This window comes from Populus euphratica, unplaced genomic scaffold (assembly GCF_000495115.2).
Source record: "Populus euphratica unplaced genomic scaffold, PopEup_1.0 scaffold867.1, whole genome shotgun sequence".
In the NCBI taxonomy this organism is placed as follows: domain Eukaryota; kingdom Viridiplantae; phylum Streptophyta; class Magnoliopsida; order Malpighiales; family Salicaceae; genus Populus; species Populus euphratica.
This window is the reverse complement of record NW_011500726.1, coordinates 50,008-69,462: the sequence shown is the minus strand read 5'-3', so window position 1 is coordinate 69,462 and position 19,455 is coordinate 50,008. Positions and strand designations below refer to the sequence as shown.

Here is a 19,455-nt window from a genome sequence, read left to right as displayed (position 1 = left end):
CTTCTATCCCCACAATATCCATTAGTTATCCATTGGCTAGATAGACTATACCGTGATCTCCAGCAACATAGTTTTGTATAACCACTATTATCAAGTTGTCCGACTGAAATCAACTTCTTCTGTAGTCCAAGAACATGCCTTACATTTTGCAAGTTCCATATAAATCCATTCATTATCTTGATTTGCACATCTTCTATACCCACAATATCCATTAGTTATCCATTGGCTAGATAGACTATACCGTGATCTCCAGCAACATAGTTTTGTATTATTTCATGCTATGGTGTATAGTGGAATGAAGCACCAGAATCAAAGATCCAATCATCAATTAGACTTTGTACAACAAGAATCAAAGCATCTTGTACCTCATCTGAAGTAGCGTTTGCTGAGTCAACTTTAGGTTTTTTTAGTTTTGTGTAGCTCCTCATGAAATGACTAGGTTTGCCATAATTCCAACATTCAACCTGCTTTCTAGGTCTAAACTTGTTTTTCCTTCTATACCTTGATTTTGATCTGCTCCGGATAAGCCTCTATCTTATCTCCTCCCTCGAATGTTGATGTTGAGAGCTGAACCTGAATTTGAACTTTCACCTAAGTCTTTCTTTCACACTTCTTCAGCTAATATCAAGTCTTAAGTGTCATTATATTTTAGTTTGGATTTTCCAGCTAAGTTGCTTATGGTTGTTCTCGTACCTTCCCAACTGCTTGGAAGTGAAACTAGCAAAATAAGAGCACAAATTTCATCATCAAACTCAATCTCAACAAATGATAATTGATTTGTGATGGTATTAAAGTTGTTGAGGTGTTATGTAACACAGGTGCTTTCGGTCATCTTCAAGTTGAACAACTTCTTCATCAAGTGCACTTTGTTATTTTCTGAGGGCTTCTCATATATCTCAGACAAGGCTTTCATTAATTTTGCATTGAATTTTTCTTTTGTAATATTATGAGCAACTCTTCTTAACAATGATAGCCGAATAATGCTCAAAACCTGTCTCTCAAAAATTTGCAAATCTTCTTCTGGCATATTCTCTAGTTTGCTCCCCAATAGAAAAAGATGAAGTTTCTTCTCATATAGATAATATTCAATTTGTATTTTTCAATATCCAAAATCTATTCCATCAAATTTTTCAATTCCTATAGCCTTTATTTCATTTGCTATTCGTAATATGTCTCGAATTTGAATCTACCAAATCTAACCTTACAGATGTGTCCAAAAAGGCTAGAAATATTGGAAACAATACTGAAATCACCTAAATCAGACTTTGGATGGCTCAGATCTTATCAATCAAATTTTTGAATCATTAGACACTGCAGATGAAGCGACGTGTCAGGAGGAATAGTGTCTACGACATACCGGATCCAAGCCTAGTATGTTGATGTGTTAGAAACATCAGCAAAACTGGCCCATATATGATGATGTGTCATATCCACGTGGATTCTCTATCTGACGTGTCTTTGCTGACATGTACAATGACGTGTCAGGTGGCGTGGCTATTACCTGTGTAGAATTGCTATTGTGGCTGCTGATTGTGTTCTGATGTGTCAGGTCAACCCGGTTTATTTACAAATATTCGAGCAAAGAAGACACGTAAGGCGTGTCGGTAAGCTTGAGTAGTGCTATCATCAGTGTGTGTTGGTATGTGCGGGCATGCAGGATGTTAGTTCTTCACTGGGTTTTCACCAGTGGATTCATCTCGTCTTTCTCTACACGATGGTATGTTCAAAAACACATTTTGAGAACTTTGATTTTTGAGTTTGGATCAAACACCCTCTTTTTCAAGAACAAGCTCTGATACCAGTTGTTGGGACATTCAAGCAATTAAACACACACAAATTTATGTGGTTCGACAACTTGTCTACTCCACGGAGTTACTGATTTGTATTAATCACTTAAAAAAACAATACAAACAAAGAGGAGGGGAAAACTTTTTTCAACTCAACTCTACACTCAAGCTCTCTCTATTGCTCTCTGTCTCTCAGTTTTTCACTCTGTATTTCACACACACAACCTCAACTCTTAAGTGTGTCTATTTATAGATAAGGTTGGGAGTGAAGGGCATAAATCATGCCATGTTTTATGCCCACTGTTTGTGTCCTCCACCATGTGCAAAATGAGAGATTAGGTATTCCCACTTGTATATAGTGGGACATTGTTTGTCTCCATTTACTAACACAAAAGCATGTGTGCTGCCCCATGTCAAACAACAATGATACAAGTTTAGAAATTTTCTAAAGATCGTAGTTGGTATGGGTACAAATAAAACTGAAAATTCTAGAAAACAAAAAAAATTAAATGACAAATTAAGCTATAATTTTTTTTTGAATAAATCGATTAGAATATTAAAATAATATTTGGTTTTTTGAAGAAAACAATTAGTCTAGTTGTTGTGAATACACAACCTCTAGATGCATTTAATTTGAACTAGCTATTTAAAATGCATTTCATCATCTTTTTGTAAACTATAAATTTGAAATTATCAGAGCTTGTTTTGTGTTTTAATAAATGATTGGGAAAGCTAGACTTGTTGTTGTTTTGAATGGGTATTTTGAAAGATAGTTTGTAAAACAGAAATGAGATCAAAAGGTATTTCATTGATGTTAGTAAGGATTCTAATGATGATAAGTTTGATATTTTAAGTTTATGAAAAAGTAATGCTTTGAAATATAATATATTTTTAATGGTTATACAATATGTGCTAGTTATTTTTACATCTACAATGATTTTTTAATCAGCTTTTAACATTGACGTTTGTATACTTGATCAATTTAAAAAAAATTTTTCTCCAACAATAATTTAATCACTTATTTATTGTCAAAATTAATTGTATCATGTACCAATTATAACTGACATTATTAGAACTTTGATGAATGATTTTGAAATTTATAAAAATCTTAAGTTATGTAATTTTTTTTATAAACTTATATCTTTTATTTTATGATTTATTAATTAATATATTTTCAATATAATATGTCTACTTTTTTATTTTGTATAATTTGATAAAAAGTTGCATCTAGCACTTGAGGATTATTAGTTAAAAAAATTAGGGAATTTATTGAAAACATATGATAAAAATACTACCTTCTATTTTATATCTTCAAAATTAATTTATCATGTTATAATTCTAGATTTTGATGTCAACAGTATAGTCCAAAAAACCCTATAAAAGTTTATAATTCAAAATTTTATTTTTATATCTTCATAATTAATTTATCATTTACTATTTATAAGAAAATTTAAAGAATCCTATAAATTGACAAAATATTAATCCCTTTGAATAATATTAATATATTAATTCATGATAATTTTAGAAATTAATTCAATTAAATCCTTACTTAATTTTTATTTTAGATCTAAAAATATAATAGCTGTTTCAGTAATCACCACATGCAATTAATTAATTAATTAATTAATTAATTAATTACGGCTTCATAGTTGATCCCAACCTTTCACCATGAAAGATTAGGGTACAAGCAAGATGTATTTTTTATTACAATTTTGTTATTATATATCTTACAAGTAACAAACAAGGTTATTGCAATAAATGCAACTGTAGAATCCACCAAGCAATATACTTGCCAAATTACAAAGATTGTATCTGTACTCTTAATAAACACTGTACAAAGGAAGGAAGAGTCTCCCTGAAAATAAAATTAAGTTCATACATAAAGCAATGGTCTGGCCCTTTTTCACAGCCTTAATATGCTAGGGAGGACTTATCTGACAGATCAAGCTAAGGCTCTTCTTGTTTCACAGCACAGCCTTAGGTTTTTCGTTTTTTGTACTAGATATACTGTCAGTCAGTTCAAGGCCTTTGGTCTCAAACGGAAACAGCATAACGCAGCATCCTGCTACAAATATTATGCACACGAAAAAGAATAAGTGCTGCTGTCTGATGACATCCTTGCACCAGACTTACTGCCACAAACGGGCAAATCATCCCTCCAATTCTTCCCATCGAACTTGCAAGTCCAATCCCTGTTGATCTCACTGATGTTGGGTAAATCTGGCAAACAAAAAACCATATTTTATCACAGACAAGTAACTTGAGTTCAATGATAAACAAAATGGTGGGATATTCCATGCGTGAAGATTCAACTCCTATAGGCCATGTGTACTCTTGAGTGCGAAATGTAAAATTGCTTGCAGATTTCTGCCATAGGTGGGATGAAGTACAGGTTTTAGTTATGGTACCAGACGGGACTCGCGTGCTATGACGCAGGCCTCTCCAAATTTTTCCAAAGTAAAAAAAATAATATTCGAATATCGGTGAAACATATTAAATTAAATTTTTTTAAAATTACTGGACTGGGTTAAAAAATAATATTCATTGGGTTATGATAATAATCTGAGACAAATCAAGTTAAAAAAATAATATTTATCATAGAAATTAGTGGATTAAATTATAAGATTAAGAGTACCCTTTAAAAGACAAACATAAAAAAACCACACAAAAAAATTTCAAACCATAAAAAAATAAAAATTTAAAATAACTAAAATTAAAATAATGAGGACTAACAATGCACAAAAATAATTGAAAGAAACTAATTAGGATTAAATTGAAAAACAAAATAAATAATGAGGACCAAAATGGGAAACCAAACAAAATTAAATCAAACTCCCAATGACATAATTAAAAACAAAAAAAACATATAATGAAAAAGAATAAAAAAATAGCAATAAAAAAAATAAAAACTAGATTATATAAGAAAATCTAATTAGATTAAATGATTAGAGATGAAATTAAAAACAAAACAAACTTAAAAAGCATTAAATCTAATAAATATAGAAATTAAAAAAATAAAGAACAAACCCAAAACAAATAAAAACTGGAGGACACAAAGAGCTTTGCATGTATACTGAGGCATGAGTCAGAGAAAATAAGTGGAGGAGAAAAAAGATCAATCATTACCGCACCGCCGCTCATATGTCAATATACACTACTCTAAAATATGTGTCGCTATCTTTCGTGTCGGGTGAATAAGTGATCAACCTTTTTTTACCATTATATGTGCCTTAACGCGCCACCCAAATACAGCAGGGGGCGAAGACTTGCCTATGCCTTTATGGCAGGCATAGGCCAACTTTATCGATTTATTAATATTATAATAATACAAATTACTAAAACGAACTTAAAGCCATACAAATATTACAAAACAATCATGATGTAAATATAAAAATATCTTATTAAGAGCCTTTAATTTATGGAAGTCAAAGGGAAAAAACAAAATTTAATTGTACATAAAATGTGTAAAGACATAATAACCTCTCACTTAAAGGTCAATATTTCTTAGACATGAAAGGCACGAAAGTTATTTCACTGTAAAAATAAACTTGTAAAGAAGCAAACTCCACTGGACCAAAAGCTAATTTTTCCAAGCTCCTAGGGATAATATACTATTTTTACTATACATAAAATACACAAAATAACAATCTTGCTCCCAATCCATTCTCAAATGACATTTGAATCCCATAAGAAATACGGTTTTACCCTCACATCAAAGGGAATTGTTAAGAATGAAGAGCAAAATAGTAATTATATTGTTTGAATCCACAATAAATCTCCTCACATGTGATAGTAAAACACTAAATCCTTTTAGTTTGTTTTTGTTAATACACTAATAGTCTTAGTTTAGTTATTGTTGATTTTCATTGTTCATACACCCACACATATACAAAACACTAGACTTACTGTTCATTTTCTAATAATTTATTTAGTTTTATTTTGTTCAATTGATCTTAATTAAAGGCCAATTATTTGTGATCTCTTAGTCATACAAATTAAAAGAAGGGTCCAAAATAAAAAAGTTATCATACATGGATGGATAATATGTAAGAGATTATATAAAAAATACTCACAGGTCCTCAATCTTTTAAAATAAAGTAATTTATATATTTTGGATTTGTTGAGATTTTTAAAAATCCATTTTGATGCACAAAGTTTATTTGTGTTTGTCATAACTTATTTTTGGATTATTCTTTAAATTTAATTTTTTTTTTAATCTAAAAAAATAAAATAATACCTTTTTAAATGACACTATTCTCTTTCCCCCCCTGCACACGTAGAGGCAAGGGAAGATAGGGTTTATTCCCTTGTTTTTTTTCCTGCTTTCCCTTTCTTCTAAAGATCCAAAACCGACACGACCCAGACTCATTGACCTGTCAAAGATGAAAAGGCAAAGGAGACAAGCTCTGTGGCACCTTGGAACGACTGTCCAATGGCCGCCCAACCACCTTACCCATTTGGCACGATTGGACTGGGCAGGGGTGGCTCTCTCCCCTGAAATCCTATAAATATAGGAGATGGAAAAATAAAAAAAAAAAGGGCATGAATGTTAGAGAAGGGAAAGAATTGTTCGAGATACAGAGAAGGTGAAGAGCAAAAAAACAAAAAACAAAAAAGGGGGATTTTGAGGAAAAATGATAAATTTGAGAGGAAACATAAATGAAAATGAAAGTAAAAAATAGAGGCAAACAAAGGGGGGCAGAAGAAGAGAAAACAGGGGAGAGAATGTTTGAGAAATAGAGGGAACGAGAAAAAAAAACAGAGAATGACAGTTGAATTTTGAACTAGGGGACGTTTGAGAGGACTAGAGAGGGAGAGAAAGAATAAAACACGGAACAAGAGGAAGAACATAGCAGAAGAAATAAAAAGCATAAGGGAAACTCAAAGAAAGAAAGAAGAACCACCAGGCAGCTAGCGCCACGGTCCACAACTGCAACACCGTCCATCGCCACTGGTAACACTGTTAAGCCGCAAGTCTGCTTCTTCCTCTGTCTCCTCTTCTTCTTCGTCTTTTCTAGGCCACTCCATTATTCTGTGTGAACAGTGGAGAGTTTTTCCACTATTTGTTTTAGTTTTTTAGGCCAAACAGTGCCGACCCAAACCGTGATTGTACGGGGCCTAACCCAATAAAAAAATAAAAAAATTTAAATTTTTTGATTTTTTTATGTATTTTTCTAGTAATTTTACACAATATTAGTTTGTATTTTTATATTATAAAGATACAAATCTAATATTTAAAACATCTGATTTTCTTCGAAATGTTAAGAAAAAATCTTGTTTTCATGCATACAATCAAGTCTTTTAAATATATTCAAAGTCATGAAAACTAAGCTAATATTTCAAAAAAATTTAAAAAATCATTTTGTTTTCTTTTAATATTAGTGATTTAAAATGTATTATTGATATTAAAAGATAGTTTTCTTTAGTTAATATAGAATGATTAGGTTTTATCTGATAAGACAAGAATCTTTATACTAAGTCGAACTTTTTTTAAACCATATAGAAACCAATAATTAAAAAACATAAGAAAATCTTAATTTTTATCAGATAATTAAATAATACAGCTTATCTTAGATAAGATGTATTTTCTAAGGCTAGATATTAATTTAAGGGGAGACTTTTTTATGGTGTTGTGCATATTTAAGATTATTTTAATTCAACTATAGTTTTTTTTATATATATATCTTTTGTATAAGAATTTTATTTAATGAAATATTTATTTTTAGATAATATTTCTAATATGTATTGCTTTACATAATATTATTTTTATTTTTATTTTATTTAATCACTTTTATTTTATTTAATCAATTTAATATGTGTTTATTTTTAATATTTTTTAAATAAACAAATTAAGTAAACATAACTGAATAAATATCTCAAATCTTGATTTATACATCTTTTTTTATTTTTTCAATTTAATTTTTAATTATTATTAATAAATTTTCATCCCGTTTATTAATACACATAGTTATTTATTTATTGAATTACATGAGGTTTTTAAATTACACTTAAAAATGTTTTATATACAAAATGCATAAATAAGCCTACTTTTTATAAAAATCAAGTGTCTAAGTTGCGCGAGTTAAATAGCTAGTAACACAATCACTGCAGTGATTTACAGGACTGCACAAGTCTGTACGTCAAGATGGATGAATAGGGAGGATGGATGGGTCATGCTAGAAGGAATCAAGTAAAACTCGATTTTTAAAAAAATTCAGAAAAAAAAAAGAATTGAAACTCTCTGTTTATGTTTAAATGTAATGTTTTTCATTCTAGAAAAATAAAAAAAACTAGTTTTTGAGTTTTTCAAATTTATCAAGTATGAAAAACACATTTTGAAGCTTTTCATAATTTTATTAGAAGTTTTTGAAAAACAAATGAACAATTCAATATTTTTCTCTTATATGCAAATATTTCTAACAATATAAAATATTAAAAAAATATATTCTTTTCATATTTTTCTTATTCATGATAATTTCTAATTTAAATCAAATGAAATTAAATTAGACTATAATAGATATAAAATATTAAGATCAGTATTATAAATTATTAATTTGATTTCTTATAAGAAAATTGTTATAGTCTTGACATATTTATTAGTTTTTTAATGAAAAAATTTCTCTCTTTTTTCTCAATAAATTTCTTGACAACCTTATTAGCTCAAGATGACCCAGAGGAGTTGGTGTAAGCTAAAATCTTATTTTTTATTTTTATTTTTATTTTTTGTGAAGATTCTTGATTATGAGATAATAAAAAGAGATTCAACTGCCATGACTCACCTCTGGAGCGTATACAAAGACGATGGTGAAGGTTCCTGTGATACATATTCGAGCACCGAAGAGAAGAGCTGTTGTTACACTTGGTGATTGATGGACTACCAATGGCAGCAGGAAGATGCAGCTCACAAAGAACAATACCGCCATTGAAAGTTTACGACCAACCCTATCAACTATGAGAGCTGACACAATGAGCCCCGGAAACTCTGGATCCAAATAAAAGTCAGATGTTATAAGCTTTTCCTTGAACAGATCACAGAATCAGGATTATCGTGTAAATAAAAACACTGCTGTAATATCTGTGAAAACTCAACTGCAAAACTAGCGATTAAAACTTCTTTGTAATCTACATCAGAAGACCCCTGTGACTGCGCTTTAGTGTGATGGCATGTATTGCTCCAATTGTTCAGCTCGGTTTTCAGCAACACAGGGCCATAGTATGAAAATGCATTCCCAAAGAATACCACCCATAAAAGCACGGTTGAACTAATCAGTTTTGGTGAAAGAAGCATTAACAGGGATTTTAAGACCCCCATGTCAGAATCCTTCCCAGTTAAGAGGAGTGGCAGAAGGAAGAGCAACTTCTTCTGTGCCTTCTGTGGGAAGATTCTTTTTTCCTTGTGCCTCGATTTCATTATCTGTAGCAAGAACACCGAGAGGCAATTCTTTTCCATTTTGTTTGGCAATTTTGTTCAAGACGCTGAGGGCATCAATTTTCTGGCCTTTCAAGCAAAAATACCTTGGTGATTCTGGTGTCACGAAATAAAATAAAAGGAGAGGGAATGAAGGCAGAGCAGATAGCGCCAGCAGCCACCTCCAATTTAATCTAGGCATGATAATCTGTCAGAGAATGAAGCAAGGATGAAACCACATCCAAAAGAAGAGGCATGGATATGCAAATGATAGCGTCAAATGACACATCGTAGTGTCCACTAGAGAAAAGCAAGAAAGTTTCGAAATCTTAGGATAAGAAATCATAAGCATACCCATGCTAGCGCAGCCTCAAAGATTGCTCCAAATGTCCAGAATGCTGAGAAAATCACCATCTAAGCACCTCTATTTGGTGCTGGTACAAACTCCAAAAACCAAGCTAAGAGTACAGGACCACCCCCAAGACCAAGACCAACCAAGCAACGAGAAATAAGCAATGTGATATAGTTTGGGGCAAAAGCACTTAAAAAACCAGCTCCAAAAGTAATTATTAAAGCACTTAAAAAACCAGCTCCAAAAGTAATTATTACTGTAACCAAGAAACCTTTCCTGAAGAAATACAATAAAAAAGCAGTAGAGCACATTTGAGGGAGTACAGAAAAAATATTCCAGCTTAGTTCAACAAAGAGGCACAGCTTATGTAATCTGACAAAAAAAAAAGCCACTAAAACCATAGTTGGAGTTGACGGGAGATCTGTTTAAAGCTTTTATAGTGACTTTCAATCAATACAAATGATAGCAGAAGCATCTCCAAGTTCTGTGAATAATTATTATGACCTTCAAGTAAAAAAAGGGGTGTACACAGAAATGCAGAAAATTATAAAAGGCCAACCTTCTTCCACATCTGTTGGAAACTACACCCCATGAATATGCTCCAACCAGCATGCCAGCAAAAACCACACTAGTTATTAGACTCTCTTGCTGAGAAGTAAGATCCTAATCAGACTTAACTGCTGGTCTTACAAATGATAAAATCATCATCTCCATGGATTCTGAAACCCAACCCATGCCAGCATAGAGAAGCACGAGTTATTGAAAGTTTCCAAACCCCATGGCCAGAATGGCGTCATCGACATTACGCCTTGGACCTCCATCTGTCACCTAAAAATATAGAGAAACTAAGGTAACTAATACAAGCATCAGTAACTTTTGCTGCTTAATTGGTAGTGTATTACTGCTTGAAAACACCTTAAAAGACCACATAGATCAAGATGATGAATTTCTTTCAAGTCAATTTGATTTTCTTCTTTTTTGTTGTATTTTTGCACTCCTTGAATAGGAGGCAGAGCCATTTTAGAACCATAACCATGCTTAATTCTGAGTGCTGATTTCACTAGCTAGCTATACAAAAGGGGAGAGTTTCCATATTAGATTCCTAAATTAACCTCTATATATTACAGGTATATCATAACCGTAATAGCATCATTTATCATCAGCTTAATGGATCAATATCATTATCATCTGTCTTTCCGTATTGGATGTTTCTGTGATCTGATAGCAGAAACGTACCACCAATATATGGATCGATTACTGTAGCTTTAAGTTGTTGTCTGTGGGTGCATTTTGTTCTGTTCACGGAGAAATTTACAATGTTTGGTGGAGCCAGAAGGACTTCATTTCAAAATTCTGCCCGTTGAGAGAATATTATATTGGATGCCATTTATTTTCTTAGAACAGCCTTATACCATGAACGTCAAGGTTCTTGAAATAGACACTTGAATGTTTGTGAATCGGTCGATCAAAACACACACCAAAAGATATTTTAAAAAGATTGAAGAATGGCAATGAATAATTCTTAATGGCATTCACTACACTTGAAGACAGTACTGATGTTGGCTATTACCTCTTTTGGAATCCCCATCAAAATTATAGCCCTTTTTTTGTGTTTTGATAAACTCTAGCTAGCACTTTACAACAATTTATTAATTTAGTTTTTTTAATTAGCATGGATGATTGGATCAATTTGCATGGTTCTTAATTAATTTTATAAAATTAACAATCATATAAGTTTTCAATGGCTATCATGGTTATAATATATATAAGATTATATATATAAATGCATAAGCAATAATGAAGGAACAAGAAAGTAAAAGATAAAATACCGCAGGCGGTAATTGGAAACCATTAATAAGGAACGGTGAAGCAAAAATGGAGAAGATCATAATGATAGAAACAAATTAAGAAGTGGAGTGGGTGGGGTATTGATTAATTAGCTTAATTAGGATGATGATCAAAACAAACAATGATAAATTAAAGCCATCAACAAGTTGCATTCATGTAGACATAATCATTGAGGTTAGTAAGTTAATTAGAAATCAAATTAATGCTATGGGACCCTTCTTGCTTTTGATATTTTGGAATTGCTTATTACTTTCCATTACACACAATTAGTACTAACGAATTAAACAGTGTAAATACCATGAGGTGCATGCCCTAAACCCTAAATCCAATGTGAAATTTGGAACCTTCTGATCTTATGAAAAATCACTTGGATTTTGCTATTTGATTTGTGGGAGATTGATTGAAGATTCCATGCTTAAACAGGAGTACTGTTATAACTCTATTCATGTTTGGCCATTTGGTAGGGGGATTTTGTGTATAAACAACTGCATGCATAGATACTAGAGATTACAGTGCCCTTAATTGGGGGGTGGCTATGAGATTTGTTTGCTTTGAAAACTTAGGTATGGTTTGGGAAAGAGCTGGCTTTCATTTTTAAATGTTTTTTCCATGTCAAAAATTTAAAAAAATTATTTTAACATTTTTTAAAATAAAAAATATTTTAACAAACACATTACATTACAATAATCGAAAAAAAGAAGAAGCCAACATGACTGCATAGAGTAATATATTATCAAGCATTGTTGTGAGATTCCCCTGATGGTTTTAAATAAATTAGAGAAGATCAAACCATGAATTTAATTTGTTTGCTATGCATAGTACTGTAGTAAGCATCATAGCACCTGAGCAGTAATACTGGGGGAAACAGAGTTTAACAGGAGTTAGAAATGGTTAAAAAGAAAAGAAAAGAATTATTGGATCAGATAAAAACAGGACACTGGATAATAATTTCATCGAAGGCAATCACAATCACAGCAGATATTCCATTGCTTACTCGTTTCACGGACAAGATTGACTCGAGGATGGGATGGGATGGGATGACCTCAGCTTCAGACAAAGTTTTCTAATTTTAGATGATGTAAACCCCACTTGACATGTCTTCAGAAAGGACAGACAACCAAGATCCACCTGACATTGGTGCGTGTGCTTCACATACATTCCAGGCCTGTCAAACACTGTAACCCTCACAATGCGATCAATCATTTTCTTATAAACTGATTCCCCGGAGCGAAATCCTTCTGCTACTTTTGGTTTCTTTAGTATCTGGATCCTTTCTTTTCTTTCTTTCTTTATCACAGTATGCAACGTTAGACTCAAAGCACCTTAGTAACATTGTTGTTAATGTCTGTCTGTCCTTCTTTCTTCCTTCAACAAGAAAGAAAGAAAAAAGATCTCGTATTCTCAGGTTAGTTTAATTACAGTCTTTTTTCTTTTCTTTTCTTGATGAACTTTTCTCTTTTCTTCATTATGTACATAGATATCTGATGAAATCTTATCTGCTGCTACTCTTGAGGTTCTTTTATCTAATTTCGTTTGTGGATGACTGACTCTCATGACATTTGTTTTTTAACGGGAGTTTAACCATATATTTTTCTTTTTTTCTTGCTTATTAATTAGTCCACTTTGAATTCATTTGCTGCTATAGGATTTTAAATCTATCTGGGTTTCTCTCATTTTGTGTTCTCATGCCTTTTCTTTTCTTCTTTTTTCTTTTTGAATTCCTGTTTAAGAAAAAGAAATCTTTACTTATTTTTAGTGGCGGGAGAAAGTTTGGGTTCTGATTTATGGTGACATGTCTGAGGTTAATATTTAGATTTGTTCCTTCATGCTAAGTGTTTAAGAACTGTAAAATAATTTTAAAGCTTTTGCTATATATGTATTGCAATGATGAAAAAGAAGGTGTCAGTTTTTATATGGTCGGAATTTCAGTTAAAGAGTGTGTTAGAGCTTGGTTCGTGTGTGCTTTTTTAGTGGCAGTTGTGATGGGATTTAAGCATAAACAGTTAGTGATAGAGATATAGGTTGTTTTAGTTTAGGGTTCAGGGAGGGGTTGACAATGGCAAGGAATTTCTGATGCTTAGAAGTTGTATGTGTGGACTCCTACAGCGAGTCTGTTTTCGGTCATCGATGTACAAGTAATTCTAGGCATGCTGCACTTGCTAATTACTGATATGGCCATCATGTGTGTTCTTGTCCTGTAATTATGCTATACAATTGATTGCCTAACAACTTAGACCTCTGTAAGTGTCTTTGCTAAGCTAGAAAAATGGATTCTCATGGCGTTTTTTCAGTCAAGTGGTTGAATTGTCTTGTAACTTGTATACAATTTTATTTACCAAGAAAGAACTTTACCATTTCTTCCGAGTGTTGATCAATAAACTGCTTCTCTGGTTTACAGGTTTCTCAGCACAGAATCATTTGCATGATTTAGTTATAGACTTGATGGAGATGCCTTCACATCAAGATCTGTGTAGATTATATGGCTTAAATGCATGTCAAATTTAGCAGATAACTGATTGGCTGATCTTGTTACTGAAATAAGCCAAGAATCATATTGAAGCTAATTTTTGTTACAGAAATGTAACAGTTCGGTGCTGATTGAAGATAGAAAAGTGTTCCGGACATAAATGTTGCGGCTGACTGATTCTGTTGGTGGATTTGGAAGTTGATTAAACCTTAAACTTTGACCATATGTCTTTCCTTTGTTATGCCCTCAAATCTCAGAATTTCTCAATCTCAACAGAAATTAAAATTCCAATCCAGCATCTCTCGTTCCATCATTTCTATCTGTAAAGGTTTTTTTACTAGATTTTGGCATATGATTATGGGAATGGTAGATAAGGTTAGGCTATCATCATGAATCACCATGCTGTCGTATCAGTAACAAAAGGGGAGTCCAGTAAAGGAGTCACACAGCCATTTTGCACTACCGTATTTCCAATCCAGAGCTCTTTTTGTAGCAAATCAGATAGTCAAACTTCATTGAGAGGTGAATCTTCTTCTCCACGTCCATCTCCTTGGATACGTGAAGAATCTCTCATTTTTCCAAATAAAATGCAAGTGTCTACAGTTCAACATCAAAAGTACCATCCAAAATCTGGACCAGACAGCCCTGTATCTCTTGCTTATCATGTCCAACTCTCTAAGAGCACATTTCAACGCTCTTCTGTGTTCTGTACCAGTTTATACCTGTCATCTTCATCTAGCTCTGAAACTAATCGACAGCTTGGAAATTTTCCATTTCTACCACATCCCCCAACATATAGCCAGTCCGTTTCTGCCGCTGATTAAACAAAATCTCCACAGCTTGTCAGCGAGGATTTGAGCAGTCCATTTGATGAAGAGCGTTCAGATGGTTTTATGATAGACTTTCTCAATTTGTCTGGAGATGCTTCTAAGGGTGGCTTTCATGGCATGAACTGTACGAGTGACAATTTAGAACTAACAGAGCAATTGGAGCTGCAGTTTTTGTCTGATGAACTTGATGTAGCTATCACAGACCATGGAGAAAACCCGAGGCTTGATGTAAGTACATTGTAGCTATCATCAATTTTGATTCTGGTTAGAATGAATGTACTAAAAGTAGTTTTATTGTAAATCTGCAATTGTATTGTCAAGCAGAGGGATCATCTACATTAGAAGGGTTTATTTTATTTCCAATACTTGCTTCTCTGCTAAATAAAAAAAATAAAATCGGATGACTTAGATAAGGTTTTTTTGCAGTTCAAAAAAAAAAAAAAACAAAGAAAACAGATCCTTTTTTTTGTTCCACATATAGACATGCCATTGATGGACTGCTGCATTATCTTCAACTAATTTATACCTTCTTTGGATCTGTTTTCTAGGAAATATATGGAACTCCTGAAACTTCATCAAAACCAGTCACAGGATTCGCATGCTATCAGAATTTTCCTTCTATTGCCCCACCTGTTGATGCGCTTTCAAGTCAACCCTCTCTTGGTTCATCCACTGCACACAAGCCAAGAATGAGATGAACACCTGAGCTTCAAGAAAGTTTTTTGGATGCTGTCAATAAGCTTGACGGAGCTGAAAGTAAGTAAGCTGTGTCACCTTTTCCATCGAAGGTCGAGGCTTTGCTCTTTTCATTGAAGGTCTCTATTGTGATATATATTAGGCTCGAACCACTTAATCATCTGAACCATAGCAAATACCTCAAGCAGCACTTTTGATATTGTTATATATGTATATTCTTTGTTGTATGATGTTTCATGGATTGCTTTGAAATGTAGAGGCTACTCCAAAGGGGGTGTTAAAGCTTATGAACGTTGAAGGTTTGACCATCTATCATGTGAAAAGCCAACTATATTATCTCTCAACTTGTTCATCCAATCTGAATTAGTCAGCTTTGAACTCTGCTGTGCGTGCTTTAATTGTGTAGATTTTTACCTTGTCCTTACTTTTTTCTCTTTTCAGAAATACCGACTTGCCAAGTATTTTCCATAAAAAAAAGGAAGGTAATGAATTCATAATGCAAAGAAGTCATGTTTATCATTGCCAACATCATCATTACCAACATCATCATTGCCAAATCTTTTTCAGGAATAACTAAAAAAATGTTCATATGATTTTGTCCGTGCTACAGTTATTCGTTCCATCTGGCATGCTTATTTATTCTTTTCATTAGAACAATTTTCTACCTCAATTCTGAAGATGGGTGGCAGTGTTTCTGGGTTACCTGATCTTTGTTTCTTCTTATTTTTCTGCTGATACCTGATTAGTTCAGGATCATGGGATCCTATTCTGGGATATCCAGAACTCGAAGAGGGAATCAATTCGACCCTATCTATAATTTACTTTTAAGTTTCCACAGAGTAAAATTGGGAGGAGGATGAGGGAAGTATGATTGAGACTCACTTATATCATATTACTCTCACATTAGAGAGGAAGCCCCATGGCTTGTACTTAGATTACAACTGTTCATGACTCATATTTATGCTAATCTTAAGATTATTTTAGAGACTTAAAGATAACCTACAAGAATTAGACTTCAAAACTAATTCCAATAGTGATCTGTTTTTGTTTTTATATATGCATCAAAGGATTTTTTTTTTTTCTTTTTCCACTTTCTTTCGAATTGTTGAGATTTTACTCTCTTTCTATACAGAGACGAAAGCTTCTTGCTCTGAAGAAAAGAAAGCGGTTTCAATTATCATCGATGATGATGAGAAGAAAAAGGGTTTTTAGCACTGATATATTTTGCCTTTTCAATTCTATGTGGACATCTTGCCATTTTATTCTATCAATTTACATATAAAACTTTCCCCATCTTTTCATGTCTAGGACAATTCAAATCACCGAGGCTCTTTCGCATGCAAGTGGAAGTCCAGAAGCAGCTACATGAACAACTTGAGGTATGTTGTACAACTAACTTACGACTACCATCTGGTTTCTATCTGCTTTCTCACTTCGTTAATCTTAAAAACTAATCTGCGCCTACTAGTATACTTTCTTCTCTGGGTCCTGGGAATATATCTGATAGCTTTTGCGGAATGTTTTGTGTCGAGGGCTTAAAAAGCCTATCAATTTTCTCTAATGGTGGAGGCCAATACCTCCTGGTAGTTGTTCACCCTTCCCTTCCCAAAACTCTTGCTTGTTGTTTGCTTTTGCTTTCTCTTGTATGACCAGATCAATATTCTCCGTTGTGCCTGAATTTGTTCACATAACTTCGATAGACATGCATTGAATGCTGATCTCTGAGGTCTTCCCGTTAGGATAACTTGTTTGTTCATTCTATATCTTAGGTGCAAAGAACCCTTCAGTTACGGATAGAGGAACACGCAAGGCAAGGCGGAGCTAGTAATTTTTCTTGTTCCGAGATATTGAATAAATATATAAATTTTTTAAAGGTAAATTATTAACCTATATACCTAAATTTTTAAAATTAATAATAAAATTTTAATTTAAATATATTATTTAAAATATTAAAAAATAAATTTAAAAGTATAGAAAATTAAAGTGAAAGTAAAAATAAATTCACTATTAAAATCATATTCTTCAATATTTTGTAAAATATAATTTATTTATAATTAAATATAAATCAATATTATAACAAATCCTCAATCGAGATAAAATAACAATCTTATGTAAATTGAAAAATAAAGTAATTAAATTTTTTTCCTCTTTTAATTCCTCCTTTCTTCACTTAATTTTTTTTTAAATTAGTATTTTATAAGTTGGATTTTGTAAGTTTATAAGGTTATTCTCACACTTTTCTTATTATTTTTTGTTGGACTTTTTTATGTTTTCCCCTTAATTTTCTCTCTTTCTCTCTCGTTTTTTTTTTTTTCTATTCTACTTTTGTCTAGTTAGCAACATATAAAAGGAACAAAGAACTGATTTGTTTTATTTTTTAATGACAAATAATCATTTTATCCTTAATGAGTCGTTTTGCTTTTAGTTGATGTTTTTTTATAGTATTATCAAACTCTGTTCATCCTTAAATTTTAATCAAATTTTATTCAATATATTTTAAGATCTCTTGTAAAAGTTTAGCTCAATTTGATGGTCAGATTAAAAATTACATCTAATAACATAAAACTAGTCAAATTATAATTTTTTATCAAATTTCTGAATTTCTCCAAAAATTCTAAAATTTTAACCTTAGCTAAATATTAGATAGCTACATGTAAATTTTTAAATTTTTTTAATCATTTAATTATAAATTATAAATTTTCTTTACGTAAAACTAGTAAAAAATTATTAATAAAATCTTTACCTGGCTGGAGCCCACGCTAGCCCATGGATGCCTCCGCCCTTGATGCAAGGTCCTTACAGAAGATAATAGAGGAACAGCAGAAAGCTGGCAGTGCCTTACTTTCTCCCAAAAGCTTGTCATCAGTAACCGATCCAGCTAAAGATTTCGAGCTGCCACCTCCTTCCCCTTCTGCTGGTGCTGAGTCCAAAACCGACTCGTCATCAGGCCTCCCTTCATCGAAGCATAAAGCAACTGACAGTGAAAATTTTGAAATACAAGCATCCAAGAAGAGGATCAGTCTTGAAGAAAAGTTAGAATCCGAATCAGAAGACTCTGAAGTTGAAGATCCCCCGTCACAATAACATTGGTCTTGCTACCTGTACATGTAGTCTCAATTGTTTGCAATCCTCTAAGATAATACAAGTCTTGTGGACCTTCAATCCCTTGTAAAAGAGTATATAATTTAATCAAGATTTGCTTGATTTGTAATTCTCATGACATTTGGCTGTTTGAATGAAAAGAAGAACCAGCGTTTCCAATTGACTGAAGCTGTTACATGTTCTTGGTTGCTGACATGATAACTCTTGTGCAAACTCCTTCCCTAGTTGCTACATTATTTTTTTCTCCTCCTTTTAATTGGCATGTGTAGACTGTCAAATGCTCACACATTGGCAAGCACGCAAGTCCTTGCCAATTTTGAACGAAACATAAGCACTGATAGAAGCCTGCCTAATTTGATAAAAAATGAGATCTTCCCTACCCCAATCACTTGCAGTAATATCCATCTTCGAAGTTCAATCTCAATAACCCGAGAACTGTTTCACAATCTCATGCTTTGCAGCCGAAATAAATATGCTCTTCATCTTCAGATCTCAAGAACCTCCTCAAATCAAGTAGCCTTGTAATCGTCAACTGATGCCTTGAATTTCTCAACTTCTTTCTATCTTTGCCATCGCAAATCCTAACAAAAGTAATGTTACAGTCCGTGAGAAAATTATGGAGACGTTGTGGAACGGTGTTGGATATAGAGAGTTGGAAGATTAAGCAGCGGCTGCCCACGCACAGCTGAGCGTATTTGCATGTACATGCTCATGATTGTTGAATGGTCCCCACTGGACAACGACACCAACTATCAGGCGGCCTTGAAGGTTCCGACGCTGGCATAATGGATGGGTCTTGCGAAGCCATTCATCTACTACAGCAGCTGAGGCGGTGAGACTGAAACTTCTGTAGAAATGGCTGAGATTTTGGCAATAATGACTTATTAATATATACAGATATTTTTTAAAATAAGTTTTCTTTTTTTATAGTGTTTCTTTCGAAAAGGAGTCGTGGGCATTCAAGT

At 32.8% G+C, this 19,455-nt stretch overlaps 2 pseudogenes; one reads left to right on the top strand and one right to left on the bottom strand.

The window, feature by feature from the left end:
- Positions 1-3,475: 3,475 nt before the first annotated feature.
- Positions 3,476-12,598, bottom strand: LOC105116167 (organic cation/carnitine transporter 7-like; annotated as a pseudogene).
- LOC105116166 (uncharacterized) lies at positions 12,387-18,633 on the top strand (annotated as a pseudogene).
- Positions 18,634-19,455: the final 822 nt, after the last annotated feature.